Genomic DNA, 18,832 nt, shown 5'->3' on the forward strand with positions numbered 1-18,832 from the left:
ATATATTTTATATGTATTGGTGACTATATAATTCATATAGTTTAGGTACATGTAGCATACATTAGTATATGTATGTTAGCCCCATAGTCCTAATTTATCCATCCTCCCACCTTTCATTTTGGCTAACCATTAGTTTGTTTTATAAGTCTGTGATTGTCTTTTTCTGTGGAAATATGTTCATTGGTAGCAATCGTAGGATAACATGTATAAATGATATCATAGTATATTTGTCATTCCCTCTTGACTTACTTAACCTAATATGATAATTTCTAGGCTCATTTGTAGTCCTGAAAACGGCATTGTTCATTTTTTTCCCAAGTCTACTATTCCATTCTGTCCATATACCACTTTTTCTTTGTCCATTCATCTGTTTATGGAACTTTTTTTTGCTTCCATGTCTTGGCTATTTCAGTATTGCTGCAGTGCACATTTGCCTGCCTCTGTCTTTCCGATTCTGGTGGTCTTAGGTTATAGGCCCAAAAGGTGCCCTGCTGCATTATATGGTAGCTCAATTTTTACCTTTTAAAGCAGCTCCATTCAGTTTCCGTGAGTGCTGTTACCACTTTACATCCCACCAGCAGCTAGAAGGATGACAGTTCTCTAAAACCCCTTCAGCATTTATAGTTGGTAGACTTTTTGCTGATGGTCATTTGACTGGTGTGAGCTGAAACCTTTTTCACGTTGCGTTTGCATGTGGCTAATAATTCCTTATACTGAGCTTTAGGCATATCCTTTTTCTTCTTTTCCCTTTTTTTTAAAGAGTGATTACAACTTCCCTCTTCCTATTGACTTCTTGAAAAATTTGTCATGTGTTGAATTTTCTTGCCTATTCCCTATCGCAGGGCATTTTTTTTTTAAATTTTATTTATTTATTTATGACTGTGTTGGGTCTTCATTTCTGTGCGAGGGCTTTCTCTAGTTGCGGCAAGTGGGGGCCACTCTTCATCGCGTTGCGCGGGCCTCTCACTATCGTGGCCTCTCCCGTTGCGGAGCACAGGCTCCAGACGCGCAGGCTCAGCAATTGTGGCTCACGGGCTCAGTCGCTCCGCGGCATGTGGGATCTTCCCAGACCAGGGCTCGAACCCGTGTCCCCTGCGTTGGCAGGCAGATTCTCAACCACTGCGCCACCAGGGAAGCCCCCCAGGGCATTTTTTGAGGACAGGTGTCATTTACAGCCCTGCAGTCCTTGTGACTATTAAGCAACCATTAGCACTTGGTTTAAAGCTGCTGTTGTGGGATACAGCCACAAGGCAGCAGCATTATTACGTTCTCAGCCCTTGTTACTAGTGCAAAAGAATCTTCCTGGAGGTAGAGTTCCAAGGTTGTATATTAGAGTGGATTGTGCTGGGAAAGGCCCCCAGAACTTTATGTCTCCTTACTTATGTTTGCTTTTTAAATTTAATTTCTATTTCTTATCGGAGTAAACTTGATTAGAGTGTTGCGGTTTTCTGGCTGTACAGAATCTGCTCAATGATTCATACATATGTCTGTTCATCTTCAGGTCCTGTTACCATGTATGTTAATACAGAATGTTGAGTAGACCTCCCTTGGTATTTGGTAGGTTTTTGTCATTATATATTTTATATGTATTGGTGACTATATAATTCATAGTGTTTATATGTTATATGTTTATATACATTTAACATACATTAGTATATGTATGTTAGCCCCATAGTCCTAATTTATCCATCCTCCCACCTTTCATTTTGGCTAAGCATTTGTTTGTTTTATAAGTCTGTGAGTGTCTGTTTCTGTGGAAATATGTTCATTGGTAGCAATCTTAGGATAACATGTATACATGATATCATAGGATATTTGTCATACCCTTTTTACTTACTTAATGTTATATGATTATTTCTAGGCTCATCTGTAGTCCTGAAAATGGCATTGTTAATTTTTTTCCCGAGGCTACTATTCCACTCGGTATGTATACCACTTCTTCTTTGTCCATTTATCTTTGATGGACATTTTGTTTGCTTCCATGTCTTGGCTATTGTAAATACTGCTGCAATACACGATTTTCCATCCCGTGTCTTTTTGATTCTGGCTTTCACAGGTGACAGGCCCAATTGTGGGCCTTCCGGATCATATGGTGAGTCAATTTTTACCTTTAAACGTGCTGCCATTTTGTTCCTATTATTGGCCGTTATCAGTTTACATCCCACTTAGACCGAGAGGTTACGCTATTCTCCACAACTTCTTCAGCATCTATTGTTTGTTGACTTTTTGCTGATGGTCATTCTGACTGGTGTGACGTGATACCTTTGTGTAGATTGGATTTGCCTGCGTGTAATAATTCCTGATGTTTTGCATTTATCAATGTGCTTTTCATTTTTTTTAAGATAGAGCTAATGTTACAACTTCAAATTGCCTTCTTGAAAAATTTGCCGCGTTTGGATTTTTTTGGCCTTTCCCTACCCCAGGACATTTTTTGAGGGCATGAGTCATTTACAGCCCTGCAGTCCTTGTGAATATTAGTGACCATTAGCAATAGATTTAAAGCTGCTGTTTCAGAAAACGGCCTTAGTGTGGCAGCATCTCTACGTTGCCAACTCTGCTTGCTAGGGAAACAGAACCTTGCTGCAAGTTGTGCTTTTAGGTTGCAGATTAGAGTGGAATGTGCCAGGACAAACCCCCATAAGTTTTAGCCTCCGTAATTCTTGTTTGTGTCTTTAAGTTGTAGTTTTTATCAGAGCAAATTTGATTGAAAAATGTCTTTTTTTTCTAGGTGTACAGAATCTTGTTCATTTACAGATATACATATATCTATTGATCTTTGGGTCCTTTTCCATGTACGTTGTTACAGAGTGTTGAGTAGACCACTTTTGGTATTCCATAGGTCTTTTGGGATTATATATTTTATATGTATTAGTATATGTGTGTTAACCCCAATATCCTAATTTATCCATTCCTCACACCTTTTCTTTGGCTTAACCATAAGTTTGTCTTCTCAGTCTGAGATTGCCTTTCTCTATGGAAATATGTTCATTTTTATGAATTTTCAGATAACATAACGGACCTCATAGGGCATTTGTCTTTCGCATTCTGACTTACTTCACGCTGTGTGATTATCTCTAGGCTCCTCTGTGGTGCTGCATATGCCATTCTTTTATTTTTACTCGTGACTGAGATTCCATTCTGTCCATATACCCCTTCTTCTTTGACCATTCATCTTATTATGGACCTGTTTTTTGCTTCCATGTCTTGGCTATTTCAGTATTGCTGCAGTGCACATTTGCCTGTCGCTGTCTTTCCGATTCTGGTCGTCTTATGATATAGGCCCAAAAGGTGCCCTGCCGTATCATATGTAGCTCAGTTTTAACCTTTTAAAGCAGCTCCATTCAGTTTTTGTTAGTGCTGTTACCACTTTACATCCCACCAGCAACTAGAAGGTACACAGTTCTGTAAAACCCCTTCAGAATTTATAGTTTTTAGACTTTTTGCTGATGGTGATTTGACTGGTGTGAGCTGAAACCTTTTTTTTTTAAACATCTTTATTGAAGTATAATTGCTTTACAATGGTGTGTTAGTTTCTGCTTTATAACAAAGTGAATCAGTTATTCATATACATATGTTCCCATATCTCTTCCCTCTTGCATCTCCCTCCCTCCCACCCTCCCCATCCCACCCCTCTAGGTGGTCACACAGCACCGAGCTGATCTGCCTGTGCTATGCGGCTGCTTCCCACTAGCTATCTATTTTACATTTGGTAGTGTATATATGTCCATGACACTCTCTCACCCTGTCACATCTCACCCGTCCCCTTCCCCATATCCTCAAGTCCATTCTCTAGTAGGTCTGTGCGTTTATTCCCGTCTTGCCACTAAGTTCTTCATGGCCTTTTTTTCCCCTTAGATTCCATATATATGTGTTAGCATACTGTATTTGTTTTTCTCTTTCTGACTTACTTCACTCTGTATGACAGACTCTAACTCCATCCACCTCATTACAAATACCTCCATTTCATTTCTTTTTATGTCTGAGTAATATTCCATTGTACATATGTGCCACATCTTCTTTATCCATTCATCCGATGATGGACACTTAGCTTGCTTCCATGTCCTGGCTATTGTAAATAGAGCTGCAATGAACATTTTGGTCCATGACTCTTTTGGAACTATGGTTTTCTCAGGGTATATCCCCAGTAGTGGGATTGCTGGCTCGTATGGTAGTTCTATTTGTAGTTTTTTAAGGAACCTCCCTACTGTTCTCCATAGTGGCTGTATCAATTTACATTCCCACCAACAGTGCAAGAGTGTTCCCTTTCCTCCACACCCTCTCCAGCATTTATTGTTTCTAGATTTTTTGATGATGGCCATTCTGACCGGTGTGAGATGATATCTCATTGTAGTTTTGATTTGCATTTCTCTAGTGATTAATGATGTTGAGCATTCCTTCATGTGTCTGTTGACAACCTGTGTATCTTCTTTGGAGAAATGTCTATTTAGGTCTTCTGCCCATTTTTGGATTGGGTTTTTCGTTTTTTTTGTTATTGAGCTGCATGAGCTGCTTGTAAATCTTGGAGATTAATCCTTTGTCAGTTGCTTCATTTGCAAATATTTTCTCCCATTCTGAGGGTTGTCTGTTGGTCTTGTTTATGGTTTTCTTTGCTGTGCAAAAGCTTTTAAGTTTCATTAGGTCCCATTTGTTTGTGTTTTTATTTCCATTTCTCTAGGAGCTGGGTCAAAAAGAATCTTGCTGTGATTTATGTCATAGAGTGTTCTGCCTATGTTTTCCTCTAAGAGTTTGATAGTGTCTGGCCTTACACTTAGGTATTTAATCCATTTTGAGTTTATTTTTGTGTATGGTGTCAGGAAGTGTTCTAATTTCATACTTTTACATGTATCTGTCCAATTTTCCCAGCACCACTTATTGAAGAGGCTGTCTTTTCTCCACTGTATATGCTTGCCTCCTTTATCAAAGATAAGGTGACCATATGTGCGTGGGTTTATCTCTGGGCTTTCTATCCTGTTCCATTGATCTATATTTCTGTTTTTGTGCCAGTACCAAACTGTCTCGATTACTGTAGCTTTGTAATATCGTCTGAAGTCAGGGAGCCTGATTCCTCCAGCTCCATTTTTCGTTCTCAAGATTGCTTTGGCTATTCGGGGTCTTGTGTTTCCATACAAATTGTGAAATTTTTTGTTCTAGTTCTGTGAAAAATGCCAGTGGTAGTTTGATAGGGATTGCATTGAATCTGTAGATTGCTTTAGGTAGTAGACTCATTTTCACAATGTTGATTCTTCCAATCCAAGAACATGGTATATCTCTCCATCTATTTGTATCATCCTTAATTTCTTTCACCAGTGTCTTATAATTTTCTGCATACAGGTCTTTTGTCTCCTTAGGTAGGTTTATTCCTAGATATTTTATTCTTTTTGTTGCAGTGGTAAACGGGAGTGTTTTTTTAATTTCACTTTCAGATTTTTCATCATTAATGTATAGAAATGCAAGAGATTTCTGTGCATTAATTTTGTATCCTGCTACTTCCCCAAATTCATTGATTAGCTCTAGGAGTTTTCTGGTAGCATCTTTAGGATTCTCTATGTATAGTATCATGTCATCTGCAAACAGTGACAGCTTTACTTCTTCTTTTCCGATTTGGATTCCTTTTATTTCTTTTTCTTCTCTGATTGCTGTGGCTAACACTTCCAAAACTATGTTGAATAATAGTGGTGAGAGTGGGCAACCTTGTTTTGTTACTGATCTTAGTGGAAATGGTTTCAGTTTTTCACCATTGAGGACAATGTTGGCTGTGGGTTTGTCATATATGGCCTTTATTATGTTGAGGAAAGTTCCCTCTATGCCTACTTTCTGCAGGGCTTTTATCATAAATGGGTGTTGAATTTTGTCGAAAGCTTTCTCTGCATCTATTGAGATGATCATATGGTTTTTCTCCTTCAGTTTGTTAATATGATGTATCACGTTGATTGATTTGCGTATATTGAAGAATCCTTGCATTCCTGGAATAAACCCCACTTGATCATGGTGTATAATCCTTTTAATGTGCTGTTGGATTCTGTTTGCTAGTATCTTGTTGAGGATTTTTGCATCTATGTTCATCAGTGATATTGGCCTGTAGTTTTCTTTCTTTGTGACATCTTTGTCTGGTTTTGGTATCAGGGTGATGGTGGCCTCATAGAATGAGTTTGGGAGTGTTCCTCCCTCTGCAATTTTTTGGTAGAGCTTGAGAAGGATGGGTGTTAGCTCTTCTCTAAAAGTTTGATAGAATTCACCTGTGAAGCCATCTGGTCCTGGGCTTTTGTTTGTTGGAAGGTTTTTAATCACAGTTTCAATTTCAGTGCTTGTGATTGGTCTGTTGATATTTTCTATTTCTTCCTGTTTCAGTCTGAGCAGGTTGTGCATTTCTAAGAATCTGTCCATTTCTTCCAGGTTGTCCATTTTATTGGCATAGAGTTGCTTGTAGTAATCTCTCATGATCGTATGTATTTCTGCAGTGTCAGTGGTTACTTCTCCTTTTTCATTTCTAATTCTATTGATTTGAGTCTTCTCCCTTTTTCTCTTGATGAGTCTGGCTAATGGTTTATCAACTTTGTTTATCTTCTCAAAGAACCAGCTTTTAGTTTCATTGATTTTTGCTATTGTTTCCTTCATTTCTTTTTCATTTATTTCTGATCTGATCTTTATGATTTCTTTCCTTCTGCTAGCTTTGGGGTTTTTTTGTTCTTCTTTCTCTAATTGCTTCAGGTGCAAGGTTAGGTTGTTTATTCGAGATGTTTCCTGTTTCTTGAGGTAGGCTTGTATTGCTATAAACTTCCCTCTTAGCACTGCTTTTGCTGTGTCCCATAGGTTTTGGGTCGTCGTGTCTCCATTGTCATTTGTTTCTAGGTATTTTTTGATTTCCCCTTTGATTTCTTCAGTGATCACTTCGTTATTAAGTAGTGTATTGTGTAGCTTCCATGTGTTTGTATTTTTTACAGATCTTTTCCTGTAATTGATATCTAGTCTCATAGCGTTGTGGTTGGAAAAGATACTTGATACGATTTCAATTTTCTTAAGTTTACCAAGGCTTGATTTGTGACCCAAGATATGATCTATCCTGGAGAATATTCCATGAGCACTTGAGAAAAATGTGTATTCTGTTGTTTTTGGGTGGAATGTCCTATAAATATCAATTAAGTCCATCTTGTTTAATGTATCATTTAAAGCTTGTGTCTCCTTATTTATTTTCATTTTGGATGATCTGTCCATTGGTGAAAGTGGGGTGTTAAAGTCCCCTACTATGATTGTGTTGCTGTCGATTTCCCCTTTTATGGCTGTTAGTATTTGCCTTATGTATTGAGGTGCTCCTATGTTGGGTGCATAAACATTTACAATTGTTATACCTTCCTCTTGGATCGATCCCTTGATCATTATATAGTGTCCTTCTTTGTCTCTTGTAATAGTCTTTATTTTAAAGTCTATTTTGTCTGATATGAGAATTGCTACTCCAGCTTTCTTTTGATTTCCATTTGCATGGAATATCTTTTTCCATCCCCTCACTTTCAGTCTGTATGTGTCTCTAGGTCTGAAGTGGGTCTCTTGTAGACAGCATATATATGGGTCTTGTTTTTGTATCCATTCAGCCAGTCTGTGTCTTTTGGTGGGAGCATTTAATCCATTTACATTTAAGGTAATTATCGATATGTATGTTCCTATTCCCATTTTCTTAAATGTTTTGGGTTTGTTATTGTAGGTGTTTTCCTTCTCTTGTGTTTCTTGCCTAGAGAAGTTCCTTTAGCATTTGTTGTAAAGCTGGTTTGGTGGTGCTGAACTCTCTCAGCTTTTGCTTGTCTGTAAAGGTTTTAATTTCTCCATCAAATCTGGATGAGATCCTTGCTGGGTAGATTAATCTTGGTTGTAGGTTTTTCTCCTTCATCACTTTAAGTATATCCTGCCACTCCCTTCTGGCTTGCAGAGTTTCTGCTGAAAGATCAGCTGTTAACCTTATGGGGATTCCCTTGTGTGTTATTTATTGTTTTTCCCTTGCTGCTTTTAATATGTTTTCTTTATATTTAATTTTTGACAGTTTGATTAATATATATCTTGGCGTGTTTCTCCATGGATTTATCCTGTATGGGACTCTCTGTGCTTCCAGGACTTGATTAACTATTTCCTTTCCCACATTAAGGAAGTTTTCAACTATAATCTCTTCAAATATTTTCTCAGTCCCTTTCTTTTTCTCTTCTTCTTCTGGGACCCCTATAATTCGAATGTTGGTGTGTTTAATGTTGTCCCAGAGGTCTCTGAGAGTGTCCTCAGTTCTTTTCATTCTTTTTTCTTTATCCTGCTCTGCAGTAGTTATTTCCACCATTTTATCTTCCAGGTCACTTATCCGTTCTTCTGCCTCAGTTATTCTGCTATTGATCCTACCTAGAGTATTTTTAATTTCATTTATTGTGTTTTTCATCATTGCTTGGTTCCCCTTTAGTTCTTCTACATCCTTGTTAAATGTTTCTTGCATTTTGTCTATTCTATTTCCAAGATTTTGGATCATCCTTACTATCATTATTCTGAATTCTTTTTCAGGTAGACTACCTATTTCCTCTTCATTTGTTAGGTCTGGTGTGTTTTGACCCTGCTCCTTCATCTGCTGTGTGTTTTTCTGTTGCCTCATTCTGCTTATCTTACTGTGTTTGGGGTCTCCTTTTCACAGGCTGCAGGTTCGTAGTTCCCGTTGTTTTTGGTATCTGTCCCCAGTGGCTAAGGTTGGTTCAGTGGGTTGTGTAGGCTTCCTGGTGGAGGTAACTAGTGCCTGTGTTCTGGTGGATGAGGCTGGATCTTGTCTTTCTGGTGGGCACGTCCACGTCTGGTGGTGTATTTTGGGGTGTCTGTGGCCTTATTATGATTTTAGGCAGCCTCTCTGCTAATGGATGGGGCTGTGTTCCTGTCTTGCTAGTTGTTTGGCATAGGGTGTCCAGCCCTGTAGCTTGCTGGTCGTTGAGTGAAGCTGGGTCTTGATGTTGAGATGGAGATCTCTGAGAGATTTTTGCCGTTTGGTATTACGTGGAGCTGGGAGGTCTCTTGTGGACCAGTGTCCTGAAGTTGGCTCTCCCACCTCAGAGGCACAGCCCTGATGCCTGGCTGGAGCACCAAGAGCCTTTCATCCACATGGCTCAGAGTAAAAGGGAGAAAAAATAGAAAGAAAGAGGATAAAATATAGTGAAGTAAAATAAAGCTATTATAAAGCAAAGCTATACAGACAAAATCTCACCCAGAAGTATATACATATACACTCACAAAAAAAGGAAAAGGGGAAAAATTAATATATCCTGCTCCCAAAGTCCACCTCCTGAATTTGGGATGATTCATTGTCTATTCAGGTATTCAACAGATGCAGGCACATCAAGTTGTTCGTGGAGTTTTAATCCGCTGCTTCTGAGGCTGCTGGGAGAGATTTCCCTTTCTCTTCTTTGTTCGCACAGCTCCCGGGGTTCAGCTCTGGATTTCGACCCGCCTCTGCGTGTAGGTCGCCTGAGGGCGTCTGTTCCCCGTCCAGACAGAACGGGGTTAAAGGAGCAGCTGCTTCGGGGGCTCTGGCTCACTCAGGCCGGGGTGAGGGAGCGGTACGGAGGAGGCGGGGTGAGACTGTGGTGGCAGAGGCCGGAGTGACGTTGCAGCAGCCTGAGACGCGCCGTGCGTTCTCCCGGGGAAGTTGTCCCCGGATCACGGGAGCCTGGCCGTGGCGGGCTGCACAGGCTCCTGGGAGGGGCGGTGTGGAGACTGACCTGTGCTCGCACACAGGCTTTTTGGTGGCGGCAGCAGCAGACTTAGCGTCTCATGCCCGTCTCTGGGGCCCGCGCTGATCGCCGCGGCTCACGCCCGTCTCTGGAGTTCATTTAGGTGGCGCTCTGAATCCCCTCTCCTTGCACGCCGCGAAACAAAGAGGCAAGAAAAAGTCTCTTGCCTCTTCGGCAGCTGCAGACTTTTTCCCGGACTCCCTCCTGGCCAGCTGTGGTGCACTAACCCCTTCAGGCTGTGTTCACGCCGCCAACCCCAGTCCTCTCCCTGCAATCCGACTGAAGCCCGAGCCTCAGCTCCCAGCCCCCGCCTGCCCTGGCGGGCGAGCAGACAAGCCTCTCGGGCTGGTGAGTGCTGCTTGGCGCTGATCTTCTGTGCTGGAATCTCTCTGCTTTTCCCTCTGCGCCCCTGTTGCTGTGGGGTCCACGCTGATAGCCGTGGCTCGCGCCCGTCTCTGGAGCTCGTTTAGGTGGCGCTCTGAATACCCTCTCCTCGCGCACCAGGAAACAAAGAGGGAAGAAAAAGTCTCTTGCCTCTTCGGCAGCTGCAGACTTTTTCCTGGACTCCCTCCCGGCTAGCTGTGGTGCGCTAACCCCTTCAGGCTGTGTTCACGCTGCCAACCCCAGTCCTCTCCCTGCGATCCGACCAAAGCCTGAGCCTCAGCTCCCATCCCCTGCCCACCATGGCGGGTGAGCAGACAAGACTCTCTGGCTGGTGAGTGCTGCTCGGAGCCGAGCCTCTGTGCGGGAGTCTCTCTGCTTTGCCCTCCGCACCCCTGTGGCTGCACTCTCCTCCGTGGCTCTGAAGCTTCCCTCCTCTGCCACCCACAGTCTCTGAACACGAAGGGGCTTCCTAGTGCGTGGAAACCTTTCCTCCTTCATGGCACCCTCCCACTGGTGCAGGTCCCGTCCCTATTCTTTTGGCTCTGTTATTTCTTTTTTCTTTTGCCCTACCCAAGTCCGTAGGGAGTTTCTTGCCTTTTAGGAGGTCTGACGTTTTCTGCCAGCGTTCAGTGAGTGTTCTGTAGGAGCAGTTCCACGTGTAGATGTATTTCTAATGTATCTGTGGGAAGGAAGGTGATCTCCGCATCTTAATCTTCTGCCATCTTCTTTACCTCTCTGAAACATTTTTGGAGGTTGGATTTGCATGTGGCTAATAATTCCTTATACTGAGCATTAGGCATGTCCTTTTTTTCTTTTCCTTCTTTTTTTAAAGAGTGAGTACAACTTCTCTCTTCATATTGACTTCTTGAAAAATTTGTCATGTGTTGAATTTTCTTGCCTATTCCCTAACCCAGGGCATTTTTTGAGGGCAGGTGACATTTACAGCCCTGCACTCCTTGTGACTATTAAGCAACCATTAGCATTGGGTTTAAAGCTGCTGTTGTGGGAAACAGCCACAAGGGGGCAGCATTATTATGTTCTCAATTCTTGTTACTAGGGCAACAGAGTCTTCCTGGAGGTAGTATTCTGAGGTTGTAAATTAGAGAGGAATGTGCTGGGACAATCCCCCAATAGTTTATGTCTCCTTACTTAGGTTTGTTTTTAAAATTTAATTTCTATTTCTTATCAGAGTAAATTTGATTAGAGTGTTGTGATTGGCTGTACAGAATCTGCTCAATGTTTCATACATATGTCTGTTCATCTTCGGATCCTGTTACCGTGTATGTTATTACAGAACGTTGAGTAAACCTCCCTTGGTATTTGGTAGGTGTTTTGTCATTATATATTTTATATGTATTGGTGACTATATAATTCATATAGTTTATATGTTATATGTTTATATACATTTAACATATATTAGTATATGTATGTTAGCCCCATAGTCTTAATTTATCCATCCTCCCACCTTTCATTTTGCCTAACCATTAGTTTGTTTTATAAGTCTGTGAGTGTCTTTTTCTGTGGAAATATGTTCATTGGTAGCAATCTTAGGATAACATGTATAAATGATATCATAGGATATTTGTCATTCCCTTTTGACTTACGTAACCTAATATGATTATTTCTAGGCTCATCTGTAGTTCTGAAAACGGCATTGTTCATTTTTCTCCCGAGGCTACTATTCCGTTCGGTACGTGTACCACTTCTTCTTTGTCCATTTATCTGTTGATGGACATTTTGTTTGCTTCCATGTGATGGCTATTGTAAATACTACTGCAATACACGATTTTCCATCCCGTGTCTCTTAGATTCTGGCTTTCTCAGGTGACAGGCCCTATAGTGGGCCTTCCGGATCATATGGTGACTCAATTTTTCCTTTAAACGCACTGCCATTCTGTTCCTATTATTGCCTGTTACCGGTTTACATCCCAGTTAGACCGAGAGGTTACGCTATTCTCCACAACTTCTTCAACATCTATTGTTTGTTGACTTTTTGCTGATGGTCATTCTGACTGGTTTGACCTGATACCTTCCTGTAGATTGGATTTGCATGTGTCTAATAATTCCTGATGTTCTGCGTTTATCAATGTCCTTTTCATGTTTTTTAAGATTGAGCTAAACTTACAACTTCAAATTGCCTTTTTGAAAAATTTGCCGCATTTGGATTTTTTTGGCCATTCCCTACGCCAGGACATTTTTTGAGGGCATGAGTCATTTACAGCCCTGTGAATATTAGTGATCATTAGCAGTAGATTGAAAGCTGCTGTTTGTGGAAACGGCCTTAGGGTGGCAACATTTCTACGTTGCCAACTCCGCTTGCTAGGGAAACAGGACTTTGCTGCAAGTTGTGCTTTTAGGTTGCAACTTAGAGTGGAATGTGGCCAGACAAACCCCCATAAGTTTTAGCCACCTTAATTCTTGTTTGTGTCTTTAAGTTGTAGTTTTTATCAGAGCAAATTTGATTGAAAAATGTCTTTTGTTCTAGGTGTACAGAATATTGTTCATTTAGACATATACATATATCTATTGATCTTTGGGTCCTTTTCGATGTAGGTTATTACAGAGTGTTGAGTAGACCACTCTTGGTATTCCATAGGTCTTTGGGGATTAAATAGTTTATATGTATTAGTATAAGTGTGTTAACCCCAATATCCTAATTTATCCATTCCTCACACCTTTTCTTTGGCTTAACCGTAAGTTTGTCTTCTCAATCTGAGATTGCCTTTCTCTATGGAAATATGTTCATTTTTATGAATTTTCAGATAACATAAGTGATATCATAGGGCATTTGTAAGTTTAGCTCAATCTTAAAAAAATGAAAAGGACATTGAAAAATGCAAAACATCAGGAAATATTAGACGCATGCAAATCCAATCTACACAAAGGTATCATCTCACAGCAGTCAGAATGACCATCAACAAAATGTCAACAAACAATACATGTTGAAGAAGTTGTGGAGATTAGCGTAAATTCTCGGTCTAACTGGGAGGTATACTGGTAACAGCCAATAATAGGAACAGAATGGCAGTGCGTTTAAAGGTAAAAACTGAGTCTCCATATGATCCGGAAGGCCCACTATTGGGACTGTCACATGTGGGAGCCAGAATCAAAGAGACAGGGGATGAAAAATCGTGTATTGCAGCAGTATTTACAATAGCCAAGACATGGAAGGAAACAAAATGTCCATCAACAAATAAATGGACAAAGAAGAAGTGGTATACACACCGAATGGAATAGTAGCCTCGGGGAAAAAATGAACAATGCCGTTTTCAGGACTACAGATGAGCCTAGAAATAATCATATAAGGTTAAGTAACTCAAAAGGGTATGACAAATATCCTATGATATCATTTATACATGTTATCCTAAGATTGCTACCAATGAACATATTTCCACAGAAAAAGACACTCACAGACTTATGAAATAAACTAATGGTTAGCCAAAATGAAAGGTGGGAGGATGGGTAAATTAGGACTATGGGGTTAACATACATATACTAATGTATGTTAAATGTATATAAACATATAACAGATAAACTATATAAATTATATAATCACCAATACCTTTAAAATATACATTCTGTAATCACATACATGGTAACAGGATCCGAAGATGAACAGATATAGGTATGAATCATTGAGCAGATTCTGTACAGCCAGACAATCAAAACACTCTAATCAAATTTACTCCGATAAGAAATAGAAATTAAATTTAAAAACAAACATAAGTAAGGAGACATAAACTTCTGGGGGCTTGTCCCAGCACATTCCACTCTAATTTACAACCTCGGAACACGACCTCCAGGAAGACTCTGTTGCCCAAGTAACAAGAGTTGAGGACGTAATAATGCTGCCGCCTTGTGGCTGTTTTCCACAAACGCAGCTTTAAACCCAGTGCCAATGGTTGCTTATATAGTCACAAGGACTGCAGGGCTGTAAATGAGACACGCCCTCAACAATGCCCTGGGGTAGGGACTAGGAAAGAAAATTCAACACATGAGAAATTTTTCAAGAAGTCAATAAGAGGAGGGAAGTTGTACTCACTCTTTAAAAAAAGGAAAAGAAAAGAAAGGACATGCCTAAAGCTCAGTATAAGGAATTATTAGCCACATGCAAATTCAAATTCAAAAAGGTTTCAGCTCACACCAGTCATTTCCATCAGCAAAAAGTCTACAAAGTATAAATGCTGAAGGGGTTTTAGAGAACTGTGTACCTTCTAGCTGCTGGTGGGATGTAAACTGGTAACAGCACTAACACAAACTGAATGGAGCTGCTTGAAAAGGTAAAAATTGAGCTACCATATGATGCGGCAGGGCACCTTTTGGGCCTATAACTTAAGACCACCAGAATCGGAAAGACAGATGCAGGCAAATGTGCACTGCAACAATATTGAAATACGAAGACATGGAAGGAAAAAAAAAGTCCATAAACAGATGAATGGACAAAGAAGAAGAGGTATATGGACAGAATGGAAGAGTAGCCTGAGGAAAAAAATGAACAATGCCGTTTTCAGGACTACAGTTGAGCCTAGAAATAATCATATAAGGTTAAGTAAGTCAAAAGGGTATGACAATAATCCTATGATATCATTCATACATGTTATCCTAAGATTGCTACCAATGAACATATTTCCACAGAAAAACACACTCACAGACTTATCAAATAAACTAATGGTTAGCCAAAATGAAAGGTGGGAGGATGGGTAAATTAGGACTATGGGGTTAACATACATATACTAATGTTATGTTAAATGTATATAAACATAAAACAGATAAACTATATGAATTATATCATGACCAATACCTTTAAAATATACATTCTGTAATCACATACATGGTAACAGGATCCGAAGATGAACAGACATATGTAGGAATCTTTGAGCAGATTCTGTACAGCCAGACAATCAAAACACTCTAAGCAAATTTACTCTGATAAGAAATAGAAATTAAATTTAATAAACAAACATAAGTAAGGAGACATAAACTTCTGGGGGCTTGTCCCAGCACATTCCACTCTAATTTACAACCTTGGAACACTACCTCCAGGAAGACTCTATTGCTGTAGTAACAAGAGTTGAGAACGTAATAATGCTGCGGCCTTGTGGCTGTTTCCCACAACAGCAGTTTTAAACCCAGTGCTAATGGTTGCTTAATAGTCACAACGACTGCAGGGGTCTAAATGACACCTGCCCTCAAAAATTGCCCTGGGGTAGGGAATAGGCAAGAAAATTCAACACATGAGAAATTTTTTAAGAAGTCAATATGAAGAGGGAAGTTGTATTCACTCTTTAACAAAAAAAGGAAAAGAAGAAAAAGGATATGCCTAAAGCTCAGTATAAGGAATTATTAGCCACATGCGTATCCAACCTCCAAAAAGGTTTCAGCTCACACCAGTCAAATGGCCATCAGCAAAAATCTACAAACTATAAATGCTGAAGGGGTTTTAGAGAACTGTGTAACTCCTAGATGCTGGTGGGATGTAAAGTGGTAACAGCACTAACAAAAACTGAATGGAGCTGCTTTACAAGGTAAAAATTGAGCTACCATATGATGCGAAAGGGTACCTTTTGAGCCTATAAACTAAGACCACCAGAATCAGAAAGACAGAGGCAGGCAAATGTGCACTGCAGCAATACTAAAATAGCCAAGACATGGAAGCAAAAAAAGGTCCATAAACAAATGAATGGACAAAGAAGAAGTGGTATATAGACAGAATGGAATAGTAGCCTCGGGAAAAAAATGAACAATGCCGTTTTCAGGACTACAGTTGAGCCTAGAAATAATCATATAACGTTAAGTAAGTAAAAAGGGTATGACAAATATCCTGTGATATCATTTATACATGTTATCCTAAGATTGCTACCAATGAACATATTTCCACAGAAAAAGAAACTCACAGACTTATCAAATAAACTAATGGTTAGCCAAAATGAAAGGTGGGAGGATGGGTAAGTTAGGACTATGGGGTTAACATACATATACTAATGTATGTTAAATGTATATAAACATATAACATATAAACTATATGAATTATATAATCACCAATACCTTCAAAATATACCTTGTGTAATCTCATACATGGTAACAGGATCCAAAGATGATCAGATATATGTGTGACTCTTTGAGCAGATTCTGTACAGCCAGACAATCGAAACACTCGAATCAAATTTACTCCGATAAGAAATAGAATTTAAACTTAAAAAACAAACATAAGTAAGGAGACATAAACTTCTCGGGGCTTGTCCCAGCACATTTCACTCTAATTTACAACCTCGGAACACGACCTCCAGGAAGACTCTGTTGCACTACTAACAAGAGTTGAGAACGTAATAATGCTGCCGCCTTGTGGCTGTTTCCCACAACAGCATCTTTAAACCCAGTGCTAATGGTTGCTTATATAGTCACAAGGACTGCAGGGCTGTAAATGACACACGCCCTCAAAAATGCCCTGGGGTAGGGAATAGGCAAGAAAATTCAACACATGAGAATTTTTTCAAGAAGTCAATAAGAGGAGGGAAGTTGTACTCACTCTTTAAAAAAAAAGGAAAAGAAAAAAAGGACATGCCTAAAGCTCAGTATAAGGAATTATTAGCCACATGCAAATTCAAAGTCAAAAAGGGTGCAGCTCACACCGGTCATGACCATCAGCAAAAAGTCTACAAACGATAAATGCTGAAGGGGTTTTAGAGAACTGTGTACTTTCTAGTTGCTGGTGGGATGTAAAGTGGTAACAGCACTAAAGCAAACTGAATCGAGCTGCTTGAAGAGGTAAAAATTGAGCTACCATATGATGCGGCAGGGCACCTTTGGGCCTATAACCTAAGACCAACAGAATCGGAAAGACAGATGCAGGCAAATGTGCACTGAAACAATATTGAAATAGCCAAGACATGGAAGGAAAAAAAATGTCCGTAAACAGATGAATGGACAAAGACGAAGTGGTATGTACCATATGGAATAGTAGCTTCGCGAAAAAAATGAACAATGCCGTTTTTACGACTACAGTGGAGCCTAGAAATAATCATATAAGGTTAAGTAAGTCAAAAGGGTATGACAAATATCCTATAATATCATTTATACATGTTATCCTAAGATTGCTACCAATGAACATATTTCCACAGAAAAAGACACTCACAGACTTATCAAATAAACTAATGGTTAGCCAAAATGAAAGGTGGGAGGATGGGTAAATTAGGACTATGGGGTTAACATACATATACTAATGTATGTTAAATGTATATAAACATATAACACATAAACTATATGAATTATATAATCACCAAGACCTTTAAAATATACATTTTGTAATCACATACATGGTAACAGGATCCGAAGATGAACAGACATATGTAGGAATCATTAAGCCGATTCTGTACAGCCAGACAATCAAAACACTCCAATCAAATTTACCCCGATAAGAAATAGAAATTATATTTAAAAAACAAACATAAGTAAGGAGACATAAACTTCTGCGCCTTGTCCCAGCACATTCCACTCTAATTTACAACCTCGGAACCCTACCTCCAGGAAGACTCTGTTGCCAAAGTCACAAGAGTTGAGAACGTAATAATGCTGCCGCCTTGTGGCTGTTTCCCACAAGAGCAGCGTTAAACCCAGTGCCAATGGTTGCTTATATAGTCACAAGGACTGCACGCTGTAAATGCCACAGGCCCTCAACAATGCCCTGGGGTAGGGAATAGGCAAGAAAATTCAACACATGAGAAGTTTTTCAAGAAATCAATCAGAGGAGGGAAGTTGTACTCACTCTTTAAAAAAAAAGGAAAAGAAAAAAAAGGACATGCGTAAAGCTCAGTATAAGGAATTATTAGCCACATGCAAATTCAAATTCAAAAAGGTTTCAGCTCACACCAGTCAGGACCATCAGCAAAAAGTCTACAAACTATAAATGCTGAAGGGGTTTTAGAGAACTGTGTACCTTCTAGCTGCTGCTGGGATTTAAAGTGGTAACAGCACTAACGCAAACTGAATGGAGCTGCTTGAAAAGGTAAAAATTGAGCTACCATATGATGCGGCAGGGCAACTTTTGGGCCTATAAACTAAGACCACCAGAATCAGAAAGACAGAGGCAGGCAAATGTGCACTGCAGCAATACTGAAATAGCCAAGACATGGAAGCAAAAAAAGGTCCATAAACAGATGAATGGGCAAAGAAGAAGTTGTATATGGACAGAATGGAATGCTAGCCTTGGGAAAAAATGAAGAATGCCGTTTTCAGGACTACAGTTGAGCCTATAAATATTCATATAACTTTAAGTAAGTAAAAAGGGTATGACAAATATCCTATGATATCATTTATACATGTTATCCTAAGATTGCTACCAATGAACATATTTCCACAAAAAAAGACACTCACAGACTTATCAAATAAACTAATGGTTAGCCAAAATGAAAGGTGGGAGGATGGGTAAATTAGGACTATGGGGTTAACATACATATACTAATGTTATGTTAAATGTATATAAACATATAACAGATAAACTATATTAATTATATAATCACCAATACCTTTAAAATATACATTCTGTAATCACATACATGGTAACAGGATCCGAAGATGAACAGACATATGTAGGAGTCTTTTAGCAGATTCTGTACAGCCAGACAATCAAAACACTCTAATCAAATTTACTCTGATAAGAAATAGAAATTAAATTTAATAAACAAACATAAGTAAGGAGACATAAACTTCTG

The 18,832-nt window shown here is 39.5% G+C and overlaps 2 long non-coding RNA genes across 3 annotated transcripts in view; both read right to left on the minus strand.

Annotated features, from left to right (window-relative positions):
* Nucleotides 1-326: 326 nt before the first annotated feature.
* Nucleotides 327-11,862, minus strand: LOC309621923. The gene is made up of 2 exons (XR_014240335.1): nt 10,867-11,862; nt 327-671 (listed from the first exon to the last, which is right to left on the minus strand). It is a non-coding gene; the product is annotated as an uncharacterized lncRNA (long non-coding RNA).
* A 1,395-nt stretch (nt 11,863-13,257) lies between these two features.
* The window catches only part of LOC309621922, an 88,256-nt gene continuing 82,681 nt past the window's right edge, over nt 13,258-18,832 (minus strand). For both annotated transcript variants that reach the window (XR_014240333.1, XR_014240334.1), the window contains exon 4: nt 13,258-13,411. This is a non-coding gene — a long non-coding RNA (uncharacterized lncRNA). The remainder of the gene's footprint in view (nt 13,412-18,832) is intronic.

This window comes from Balaenoptera borealis (assembly GCF_965194805.1).
Source record: "Balaenoptera borealis genome assembly, contig: HAP1_SCAFFOLD_1183, whole genome shotgun sequence".
In the NCBI taxonomy this organism is placed as follows: Eukaryota; Metazoa; Chordata; class Mammalia; order Artiodactyla; family Balaenopteridae; genus Balaenoptera; species Balaenoptera borealis.